Raw genomic sequence first — 13,239 nt, 5'->3', positions numbered from 1 at the left:
CATAATGAGCAATGGCCCTTTTAACAGTTGCTGCAATTAGCACTGGGATTTCTGAGTGCAAGCAAGAGGCAAGCTGGTTTTTGCACACCCAGCTCTGGTGGCCCCACACAGAAGTGCCAGGAGAACGAGCTTAGAACAGGCCATAGCTGGGGTGACACCAGGCAGTCAGTGCAGGGAAGCCTTCAGCAGAAGGAAACCCCACCAGCTGCTGCCTTTTCCTCTGCATTTCTTCCTTCATTGGTGCTGCTGGGACACACCTAACTGCAAGTCCCTGGTGGGGGATGCTTTCTGGAATAACATGCTGCCTGAGGTAAAGCGAAAACAGCTCCGTCCATCCGCACTCCATGGTAGGAACATCAGTGGGACTCTCAGCAGTTGCCTTTACAGTTGCAGCGATTGCCAGAGGCCTTTTATTCTTTAAAACTGTGTTATAAATAAACTCAAATGCCCCATACAAAGCAATGTGTTGCATCAGACTCAGAAGAAACAAATCAAGTCTGGCTGTTTCAGAAGACGCAGCTTCTTGCCAGCACCATCTCCCTTGGGGATTCTGAGCATTACTGAAAAGGCTAGTAACAAAAAGTGCAGGTCCTGAACTATTTGATGTTTGTATTCCTTTATTTCTTTGAGGGCAGAACTCATTGAGCCATAAGGAAGGAAGGAGGTGAGCACACAGCTGTGTGGGTGCTGGGCTGCTGGCCAGGCTCAGCCTACAGCACTCCTCTGCCTTTGTATTCCCAAGCACCTGGGAGAAGCCCAGTTGTGCCACACATCAGCCAGCTCTTCACATGAAAATCAGCCACCCCACTCTCAGATGTTAATTCACACTGACATTTCTGCTCAGCTCATTCTATTGCAGCTGGTATTTTTACAAAGAGATTAACAGAAGCAACACTGCGCTAACACAGTAACACCGCTCTGCAGAAACTCATCAGCTCAGTTAATAAACCTCTTCCTGTTTACACACAAAAAAATACCATCTTTAAAGCTGCATTGCCAAACCTTACCTAGTCCAGGGGAAGGCTGTTTCCAGCACTACCAGCACCAATTAGACACACTCTGCTGACAGGTAAAGCATTGCCTGGGAGTGTTGCTATGACAGCAACCTCCTTCTGTCCTCAGCACACAACTATGGAGGGCCTGTTGCTCAAGCTGCATTCAATTAATGCAACACTCCTGCTTCATGTGGGCTCATTATCAACATTTTAGCTCCCTTTCATGAATTAGAGATGGGAAACCTGCTGCAAGGCAGAATCCCAGTGTTCCCTAGTTTTCCAGGTTACATTCTCAACCACCCCCCAAAGCCTTTTGGGCTTTAAAAGCACATTTTAACAACTCAGTTGTAAGAATTTCAAATTAGCCTCCGCTTTCACAGCTTAAAAACCAATATTTAGCTCACAACTAACCATCAGCACTAACCATCTGGCTCCCTCTCATTACGATTACACCTGAACTTCACCACAGTTGGGAATGAACAAAGGCACACCTAGAAACTCTACAGAAATGTCCAGCTGCCCAATGTAAACCTTCAGCCACTCCACGTCCTGTCATTCATTTCACATTACAATAAACCAACCTCATTCTGCCAGGGCAAAAAGCTTAACATACACACACAGTGATCAAAGCAAGAACCTAAAGGTCACCAGGTGATATCAGTACATGCTGACAGCTACCAGAAGGTAAGTGTTACTGGCAGAAAGCAGCACGAAGCTACTAGCAGGAGACAGGGGAAGACAGCCACCATGGGAAGGCCAGCACAGGCTACCAGCTGGCCAAGAATATATAGATGTTAACAGATGGGATCAACACACCAGCATCCCTCTGAGCGCCATCTCCAGCCCTGCAAGTCTGCCCCATCAGCATCATTCTTACACTACGTGCTTCCTAAAATCATGCAGATTTTGGACCCTGGACCCTGTAAGAGATCGCCATAACAACTTTCACACACAATTTACCAAACTTTTTTGCTCTGCTAAAAGTAGAGGAGAGTCTCAGAGCACAGAAAGAAATGGGCATCTCCAAAGTGTGTTTCAAAGGCTCCACATGAGCTCAGTCCCAAAGGAACAGAAAAATGCACGCTTTTGAGGCTCAAATCTCTCTGCAAAGGAGCTGCTAAGGAAAATCCAGTGCAGTGACCTCATTCACACACATTTTTAGTTACATTCCAGTGTTTTCTGCTGAGATTCAAGAGATAGGAATGGAGATAAATTTCAACTACTGGGAAGAATGGTGCAAGTTTTCCTCATCTCCCACAGGAGCCTCACGCGAAGCAAGGCTCACTTCTACCCCCAGTGCTCCTTTTCCCCCTCTGCCTCCTGTATTCTTTACCTGTTTCATGGTAGAGCAGCAAGAAAAATAGCAGATTCTTATCAGTGCGTGAAAACACTTCTGGAAAACACATGATAAAAGCACATTCTCCTTCAAAGGAGGAGAATTAAGGTTAATACAGAGCAACCAAGGCCTGCAGCCTGTTTCATGGCTGTGAGGTGAGCCATGGCACTGCACCATGCAGTGGCTCTCAGCTGTAACTGCATCTCCCACAGATGGGACATCATCCGATCAGACCCAAAAACAAGAGCTGGAGGAGAATCCAGTCCACTCAGTGGCTCCTGGCTGAATTTGATGCACTGATTCAAATGCAGAAAGCCCTGGAACACTTGCAAGCTAAATCCAGCCACGTGCTACGTGGGCATTAGCACACTTAGATTTCAAGCATTATTTCAAAACTCTGCTCATTTGGGGACAGCAAACACCTGGCACCTTTAACTCAGAGCTGTTTAAATTGCTACAGCCCCACTTCTGTCTGGGCCACAGTCAGTGCAACAGCCATCCATGAGAGCCAGCATGCTGAACTTCCCAGTAAAGCCTCACCTACTGGGTACACACATTTCTCAGCATCCTGGAACCCAGACTCGCTGGTCATAGCATTGCGTACAACTTGGCACTCAGAAAGCCTGTTTTGCTACAGTACATTCTGCCACAACAACTGGTACAACATCTATAGTAACTCCAATCTATACATATGCTATGAGACACCAGCAACTTCAGCACTTCAGTTCATGAAGCAACTGCTGCCACAACCCGAGGTGGGATTTGGCAACAGCACGCCTCAGCTCCGGCACATAGCAGCTTTACAAAGCCAGATCCTTCACCCCCTCATCACATCAGCCCCTCCCTGGCTCTCTTTCTCAGCTGCTATGGAGACACTCCATGAAACAAACCTGCCCTCTGAGCAAATAAAAGGTGTGGCCATTGCAAATAGCTCTGAAATTCCTAAACGGCAAGCGCTGCAGCAATGCAGTCATTCTTGCTTTGTAGGACAGCACACACCCAGGCTTTATGATCCACTGCTCCCAAGTTGAAACTTAACTAGCAGTCAGCCTTGAGCTCCTCTAATCATTACAGCAGAGCAGACAGGTTCTCCCTAAAGCTGAACGCAAATAGCAGCGCACAAACACTGCTGGATGAATCACTTTGGAACAGATGGAAGCGATGAAGGAATATTTGGTGACCTAACCCATAAACCAGCAAACTGAGCATGCAGGTTCAGAAGGAACCCCACACTAATTCCATCTCTTCCAAATCATTATTGTGTAATAACCAGAAACTGCTTTGGCACAGACCAAGCAATTACACTGAGATTACCACAACACACGCTGAACTAAGAGCAGAGCTTGATGAGTTTCCATGCAAAGCTTAGCTTAGCTGTACGAGAGCCCCACGGAGGTAGAAATTAAACTACATTCGCTCTTCCTCACCACGTTTGTCATCATCTCACTAGCAAGAGCGCATCCCCACTCTCTTCTAAGCGGGCACAGCTTCAGCTTGTTTCCACACAGTGCTGTAGATGCAGAGTGAAGAACTGCTGTAGGCAGCTCTGACAGCTGGTAAGCCTCTGACAACAACCTTGCTCACCACCTGCGCTTCAACCGATAGCTTGAAACCCTGCTAATAAAGAACTGAGGCAGTTCCATCACCCACCATCGCTCACTGCCTGCCTCTGCACAGGAGTACCCTATGAACTGCACACAGGTGCACAAAAGCATTCTCTGCACAGCAGATCCCCCAGATGAGATGGAGCATTTCCCTTCCCCCCACCGTGTGCTGCAGCCATGTGCCCTACATGTGTGATCATGCCTGTTGCAGGCAGGCCACAAGAGCCAGCTTGTTGCAGCCTCTCACTAAAGCCATAGGAGAGGACTGGAATTTCCTCACAGCATTCTTGGCCCTCTGCCTGAAGCCATAATTACTGTTCCCATGGCAAAAATCCTTGCTTGACCACAAATCACTTCTATGCAGGCAGTCTGTATCACACTCCAGCAAACCCCATTTTAAAAATTAACTTCTCAGATGTCACAAAAGTGTACTGTATTTTTTTCCCCTCCCCTCGAAGTGCCATCTTCTGAAGAGAGCTCAATTTAACAGCAAAACTACAAGGACTGTCCAGCATTTCCAGCAACATTTTTTAATCAAAATGCAACTTTAAAGAATGATGATATATCACAGTTCATACTCGATGTCAGTCCTGCTTAGAGACCAGGCCCAGCACCTTCAAGTCCAAGTACTGTGCCCCCACCTAAAGGAGATGCTTCCTTCCTTCCCAGATATTAAATCATGGACAGATGTGAGACTCAAGTCATGTGTTTCCAATCTACAGGACATTCCAGAAGTCCATGCATCGAGAGTCCTGTAACAGAACTGTAATGAGTTTCCTAAACAAGTTGACATATTTGAGACTGAAGAGCATGAGGATTTGGAGGAATGGGAATTCCCAGGAATGCCCACAGTTACCACCCAATGGAAAGGAGGGCATCAGGCAGCACAGCACTCAGGCATTCAGCCATGGGAACACCTGGGAACATCAGTTACAGAACATAAATACAACACAGATCTCTGTACACTAAACACAAATGTGTCAGAATTCGTAACACGTGAAGGATGGGAAAAAAATCCTACAAAAGGTGCCCATACTTCACCTCTAAAACAAAGCAGAGCAAACATACACGTTTCTACAAAGCCTTCCATTTCAAAGCTGGACTGCAGTAACCCAGAACATCTCATAGCAGGGAGACAACCAAAAGGTCGTTGCTGTAAATCATTCCTGACAGTTTGCTCCGCAGTGTTTTTGGGTTACAGACACTTTCCCTGCTGGCTCGAGAAGCCTCCAGCTTTGGGATATTTCAGTCACACCAAGAATGTCTAAAAAGGTTCCCAGTGTTCTCTCATCAACAAAACAGAGAGCTTACAGCTCTTGAGACTCATCTCCTAACGCCTTAAGGAACCTGATAGAATTGTGTTCCTACCTTCTCTGCACATCCATAGTAAAAATGAGTCGGTTTACACCCCAGGCCAAGAACACTTCTCCAGGTGAAGCGCTCATGTCCAGCCTAGGAGCTCAGCCAGCAAGCTTGTGAACACAGCTAGAAATGCTTTATAAAGGCAGCAGATCACTCAACTGCAGCTACACATTATGATAAGTTATCAAGCAATTATAAGGAACATCTGCTTCTGAATGGGGGGGAGGGAAAAAATCAGTTAATCCTCAAAGCGATTTCAGTGATGCCCCAGGGGTCAGAAAAATGACACCAGAACAAGAGAGCTCTATCAATGTCGTTATTGTAGCAAAGACTGAAATATTTCTGTGATGTTACAGAAACCTTCTGCAGCCCTTCCAACCACTTTCTGCCAAACCAAAGGAAAGCAGATGGAAATAGAAGCACTAAAGAAGCAACAGCAGCATCACAAAGAGCTGCAGCCGACGATGCTTAATGGTTACCACTGAGATAAGTGCTCTCAACAAGCAATTGATTACACAACCCGGTGATGAGCTGCCTGCACCTCACTCCGTGCACACAGCTCTAAGAGAAGCCCTCGCTTTGTTGCTGCAGACAAGATTTCAACCCACCTACAGCAAAACCCACGGTAAGAATGAAGCGTTACAGTTTACCATTAGACAACACAACTTCTGTTGCGTAAGCTACACCGACACACTCAGCGACTTGATTGAGCAATCAGATAACATGGCTGTATCAGAAAATGTTCTCAAGAACTTACCTTTATCAAGATGTTCCAACTTCCCTTTTTGCTCTGAGATCCGATTCAAACATCTCAACCCTCCCCTTCCCTGCCTTAACACGCAGCTTCATTTTCAGTGCGCTTCTCCACTCTCTGCCCCAGTGCCCAAACAGCACAGAGGCCGTTCCAGCTCCGTCCTGCGCTAGGAGTGAAAGCACGAGCTCAGGATTTCTCCCAGCCCTCACTGTAACCACCTGACTGCTCTGTGCCCCACAGACAGAACCACGAGGCACTCTGTACCACATCCTGAAGCTTTTCAAGATGGACTGAGAGGACCACAATTACAGTTTCAGAAGCTTCTCAATCACATTTAGCTGCGTAGAAGCGTCGCTTAAAGCTGCAGATTAACAGATGCAACATTAATTCCGATTTAGGGGGCTTCCACCTAGATTAATCAGATTACTCAGAGTGGTGGTCAGGAGACTGCTTGCTTCACTTTGTGAAGTAGCTATGAACTATTAGCCAGCTGTTCTGCCCGTCCTCTAACCTCCCCTCCTCCTCCTTACTGGAAGCTCAGCTCCTTGCAGCAGACAGTGCTCAGTGCTGGTTGAGAACGCCGTGCTGCCACCATGATCGATTCAGATTTCAGATCATCACACTGCAGAAGCGAGAACAACCTTGCCCCTACAAGCTGCTAAAGAGGTTTCCTTCATGTTTCATGCTCCTCAGAAACCCTGGAGCACTAACACACACAAACACACACACCTGTGCTTACAGCACTCGCATCCAGTTCTGTATTCTCAATATTACAACTATCTGCTTTCTAGGAGCAAATTCTCTCTAATACTTCTCCACTTGCACAGACCCACCAGAGCTCACACCACACCACCCCAGCTCCCTTCCACATCAGCCCTATCTCACACTGCATCACTCCCCCACCTATTTGAGCTCACACACATCTCTGTTCCTTACTTAAGATATAAGTAATGAAGATGTAACACAGCCACAAAGCTGTACGGCCGTTCCTCCGAAGGCCAACATCCACATCCACACACTACCAAATAAGAACTGCAGGGTTGAACTGCTGTGACCCTGAGCCCAGAACATTACCTACCATGTTCACTAAGGAAAATAAAAAGCCCTCAATACACCAAGGAGAGCCAATCTATCCCACACATTCCAGTTCAGCATTTCAGAGGAATGTGCTTCATCCTGTGAACGCAGCAGCTATTACCGAGCAGCACAGATAAGGAGGCTCCTGTCAGCACTTTAGTTTCAGGGCTAGGTCTGCACTTTCAAAACCTGAGGCTGGAGGGTAAAGGTCATATTTACTGTACTCACAGGAGATAGAAATCAGCAGCTAAACACTCCATTTTGGGGCAGAAGGGGAATTCTAAAGAGAAAGGACCAATTTCTCCATTGAGAACCATTATCTAGCACACACAACAAGCACAGCTTGACATTTTAGCAGGGGAAAAGGGCTGTTCCTAAATGCAATAACATTCTCTTCTGACAGTTGATAATCAATGTCCAAATGCCAAGAGCTAAGTGCTGAGCTATAATAAAAGTTTTAATGCACATGAAACTAAATTACCTTCTGGACATGGTACCAGAAATAACCCCTTCAAGCTCAAGATCTACATTTGGCGAGGCTAAAATTAGGTCAAGATGCTGAGCAGTGTAAAAAGAGAGAAAAAGTGAGAAGTGCCTACCTTTGTACCAACTGTTATATCTTGGACAATGCTGTAGAAAAAAGAAAGAAAAGGATTAAAAAGTTAGATAGGTTTGCCACAAATATCCAGCATAGTTTACAGCAGTAAGAAAAAAAGCAAGTCAAAGTGCACAGTTGTCTTTGCAGGTGAGCCAAGGACAGTTCATACAAAGGAAAATTATTAGATGGTGATGGCGGAGACCCGAGACCCAGCAGTCCTAGGAAAATAAAAATGCAGCTCTTCCACTGCCCAGAATGGAACGTGCCCCTTTTTAAGCATAATGCTGTGGGGTTGAAACTGAGGACCCCACGGTGCACAAGCCCAGCATTCTCCCTTCACAGGAATGCAGTGTGATGAGAACGCAGCCTTCGACCAAACCAAGGGCAGAAGTGTCAAGAGTCAGCTCCATCACCAACAGTCACCTCCACCATGCTTAAAAACCTGACACTGGATGGAGTAACCTCCCCTGTTCTGTAAAGAAACCCTCCCTTCACTTTGAAGGAGCAGTCAGCTCAGCACTGAGGACCAGCAGCACTCAGAGCTATTGGTGCTCACAGCCCAGCTCCACGTGAGCACAGCCAGGCAGCTCCCAGCCTAACACAGCAGAAGGAAAAAACAACTCTATCACAGATGCTTAAGCTTTTAAAGTGAGAATTTCAGATTAACTGATCAACGTGAACAGTAACACAGCTGGACACCAAGCAACTGGGGCTAGCTCTTGTCAGCAGCACCCATCGCTGCCATGAACCCCACAGACTGGGGTCAGCCTGTCACACTGCACCCCAGGAACCTTCCAGAGCATCACCACACCTGGATGTTATTTCCAGTGGGAGTGCTCCAGGCAGGCAGAGGATTTCAATTACACCCTTGCACTGAAGATTTTTACTTATTTTTATAAATAAAATCCAACTCGTGGTAAAGCAGCAACGTAACACAGCTGAGATACGAGCACCACGTGCAGCACCACCCATTTCAGCTCCTATCTTTCAAACAGGATCGCTGACAAAGTCCAAACGTCCAGGGCAGAGGACCCAGCACGGCTAGCTGCAGCCAGGAAGGACACACAGCACTAACAGAGAGCACTGCAGTCATTCTTACGACAACATGAAATCTGAAGTATTCAAGAACACCACTCAAACCTCAGCCAATAACAGCAGAAAACTTACAGACTCGTTCTTCCTTCCCTGCCCTTCTGCACCGCTTCATCTTTTAGGGAATTAAATACTGCTCCATCTTATTATTAAGCCATTCCCATCTCCCCAGCTCCACAAATGAGCTGTCACGCACACCCAGGCCAGCTCAGCTCCTCACACTTCCTCCTCCAACCCAACCTGCCATGTCATCACACCGCAGCAGTTTGCAGCTGGAGCTGCAGCCTGGCAGCAGTTGGGATTCTCCAGGCTCTGCCCAGGTTCAGACGGGTTCTGCTGCACTGCGAGGGCCACCACTAACGAGCTAATCACACCCACCTGGACGTACCAGCTTAGAGAATCATTCTACAGCATCTGCTACATATGCTATGAGTATACATTTCTTCAATTAAAATACATGCATTGACCCCCGGGTTTCAGCCATTAAGGTATTTCCAGCAAAGTGCATTACGAAGAAGGAATCTCTCCAGTTTCCAAAACTCTCAGCCTTACCCCCAGCAACTGCTCCTGCTTCCTGTTCCTCCTGCGGGCCTCAGGCACAGGAAATGTTTTACATAAAGTCGCCTTAGCAGGGGACAGCCTTTACAATTATCCAACAGGAAAAGCTTTTACATGCCAAGCACTACTGAGCCCAGAATTGCAACCCATGTGATAAACTGCACAGAACTAGCAGCAGCACTGATCTATTTTTTATTAAATGTGATATTTTGTTTCTCCTGCACATTATACCTTCAGCTGTGTTCTTATCATCTAACAAGCTCCAATATGGGATTCATAGTTCACTTCCTAGAAGAGCTGGCAATACAACCAGTAATTAAGTTACTCTTAACATAAAATGAAATGATTCCTGCACTAACAGATAAAAGATTAAGTACCAGGGCAAAATCTGAATCCCTCCCCAAACAGCCTTTCCATACAAACTCCCTGCATACAGTAAGGATCAACCAGACACCAAACCAGGCATCGTTTAGGGTAGGAGAAATCACAGCTCTGCTGAGGACACACAGTGCCAGCCAGAGGAGCTGCTGAAACTCTAACAGGGGACAGCCTTCTTGGGGTAAGCAGATCACACAGAGATCCTCCATAGGCCAGGAATAATTCAGACACGTAAATTAAGAGCTACTGTAACATATGCAGCAAAACAGCTTTCCCAACTGCATGGACTGTAAGATACAGTTTTGGGATGTGGTTTTTGTCTGTTTTTTGATGAAAACAGACGTTATTTCAGTGTAAAGAGCACACCACGTCCCAAGCCACACGATGCACGAGGAGAAGCGCTTTGGGCTCGCTGTGCTTTAAAGGCTCTGGGAGCACAAACTGCTTTTTGGGGGCTGTGGGAAGAACCGCAGCTCAACACCGCGCTCAGCAAGGAACGAGAATCAGATGAGCAGGAAAACACAGTCAGCCTTAAAGCAAACGCGACTGTAACGGGGGAAACCTCGGAGCAGAACCAGTGGGGCAGAGAGTTCCGTGCCAAAGGATCTGAAAACCGAAAAGCCGAACCCGTGGCTCCGCACCCCCTCCCTCCCCACATCTCAGAAGGGTTTCAGTTGCCTTTACTTCCACGTAGAGCGTCCTCGCGCTCCCACATCGCCTCCACGCCCCGCAGTCGCCCACAAACACGGGAAGCCCCGCGCCTTTCCCCGCTGCGGACAATGGGAGCGAATCAGCCGCAAGCGCGCCCCCGCCGCCAGGTGCGCGCTCCCGCCGCCAGGTGCGCCCGCTCCCGTCGCCCCACCCCTCCCCCCCCCACAACACACGCGCGCGCGCGGGGACGCGCTCCAGCCCCTCACGCCCACGCGGCGCCGCCGGGCCCCCCGCACCCAGCGGGGCGGAGCCGCCGCTCCCACCTCCGGGCACGGAGCGGTGAGGCGCTAAGCGCGGCCTTCCCGAACCCCGCAACCGTGGCGGTCTGTTGGGAGTGGGGGAGAGGGGACCCTCAGTGCGGCTCTCGCCCCCCACAGCCGCTCCTCGTCCGGTGGTAAAGAACCCCCGCCTCTGCACCCCCCGGCTCTGGCTCCTTCCCCTCCCCTCGCGGTCCGACCGCGCCCACGGTGCCCCCTCCCCCCCTCCCGGTACCGCCCCAGCCCCCGGCGCGGTACCACAACTCGATCCCTTCCTTCGGACCCCGGGAGGGATCCCGTAACGCTCCCCGCGGTCCCTTGGAGCGGCTACCGGCGCAGCCCCGCCCGCGCCGGCCGAGACTCACCCGTCCATTGCACACGGAGGAGACCCGCAGGGAACGGAGTGGAGACGCCGGAATAACAGGAACGAGCCCGACCGCTCCGTGTTATAGACTCACAAAATGGCGGCGCCACCCGGCCCGCCTCACCCGCGCCAGTATCCCATTGGCTACTGGAGATGTCATCTTGATGGACGGGGCGGGGATTGCCCTCCTCCGGAGGTTGGCGCCCTGGAGCTTCTCGACGCGCCTATTGGCTGCGGGCGGGGCGAGGGGCGGTTCTCAGCTCCAGTGTGTGGCGCGATTGGATAGGCTCCGGGACACGGCTGGGAGGAGCCATCTTGAGAGCGGGAAGGATGCCGAAATGCCACACGCGTCCGCCATCTTGATTGGGGGCAGGGCATGGAATAACCTCATCGGGAGCCATCTTAAGTACGGGCAAGGGCGCCAACGTGCACATTGCGTTATCATCCGCGGCGCGGCCCGGCGCCTTGCAGCCTCCTGCGCGGGGAGCGGCCGCTGCCATCTTGGCTACGGGTAGAGAAGCCGCGCGCTGCTGTCAGCCGCCATCTCGAGTAAGGGAGACTCGATCAGCTAGGTTAATTGCCAGTCTGGTGGGGGGGGCTGATGAAGTTAGACTACACTTAGGAGGTGGTTTTTTCTTAAAATCTAAGGTAAAATCTGCTTGTTTATTTGCGGGTTATGTCTTAAGGATAAGGATTATGCAGAGAGGGAGTGCCTGAGGTAAGGCTGCGCCGCCTGAGGCGGCGTCCCCCTCAGGTGCAGCTCTGGCAACGTTTGCTGACAGAAACACCTCTTTTCCAGTCAGTGATTACTTAGGTGAGCGTGTTTCGTGCTGAACGTGTGTAATTGCTGCATATCTCCCAGAGGCTAAGGTAAAAATCTGCGCTTTTCCAAACCTCTAAAAGCAGTACCTTTGCAGGTGCTGGGTCAGTTACAGCGAGTTTATATGCAATGCAAACATATGGGTATGTTAACCATAACCATCCACCTCCTCTGCATGCCAAGAGATGCGGATCCTTTAAAATCATTGAGAAAAAGGAGCAGTTGGGAGCATCCCTGTGGTTCAGGTGGTCCCAGCAGGCTGAGCAGTGCTCACCCCACTGCACTCCCACCTGGCAGCCCTGGGCTGCTCCTCCTGCTCACGCCATGTGGATGAAAGGCTGCGTGTTTCTGTTTAAATATAGCCAATATTTCCTCGCTGGGAATTCTACCAGCTTTATTTATTGTCTTTGCCTCGCTTGTCATAACCCTATCCTTTGACTGCAGCACAAAAATTAATTGTCCCAGGCCTCCCTACGAGTCCCTGGTGTAGCACTGAATCAAATATCTAACGTTCGGTTGACATTGATCTTGGCTTCATTAGCTGCAGCCCTGTTTTGAGTGTTTCTAGGCAACATAATACTGGTCTTGCTGCAGAAAGGATCCCTCATCCCTCACTCGCACACCCACTGCTGACATTTTTGTGAAAACATTTGTACAGATCTGCCAATCTTGCCTCTGTTGTCAGCGGTAAACACACACGTGGATGGAAGCACAGGAGCTGTAACACAACGTTGTCTGTGGCACCTGCAAAGGGTTTGGGCGAAGATTTAAAAGTGCAGATGAAACATGGAGTCGTGTCCTTGGGCAGCGCTTCTGTTTAATGTTAGGTAGTTCTGACAGGTATGGGCATGCCTCCTGCGTTCTCATTTCCTTCTGAAGCACACACTAGACAGGTAACTATAGGAGAAGGAAAAAAAAACAACATTCAAAATGTGAAGCCAGCTGTAAGTTTTTCTTGAATACGTATTCCTGTGTTGGTTCCTATAGCCCAGAGCCCTGTTTTCTCCTAGAGCGGTGGGATGCTTCGCTTGTCAGCTCACTCTTGGCACCGTCTGTGACACGCAAGAGCTCCCAATGAGCTCAGATTTTATCAAGAGCTTCGTCGGGCTCCCAGCCATTTGCCCTTTGCTGCAACAGTAAAGTAAAGTTCAAAATGGAGAAGAGTTATGTTCTTCCCTATTACTACAGGCGACCAAAGGCCCCTTGTGAAATGCAAGTTATTTTGCTAGGCACTGCATATGAAAGGAAGCTTAGCTTGTGCCACTGATAAGAGATTTACAACTTAGATGAGTCAGAGAAGGGGAAAATGATGGGATTGTGTGATTTGCTTTAG

The sequence above is a fragment of the Tetrao urogallus genome, assembly GCF_951394365.1.
Source record: "Tetrao urogallus genome assembly, chromosome: 25".
Classification (NCBI taxonomy): Eukaryota; Metazoa; Chordata; class Aves; order Galliformes; family Phasianidae; genus Tetrao; species Tetrao urogallus.
This window is presented reverse-complemented; position numbering follows the sequence as displayed.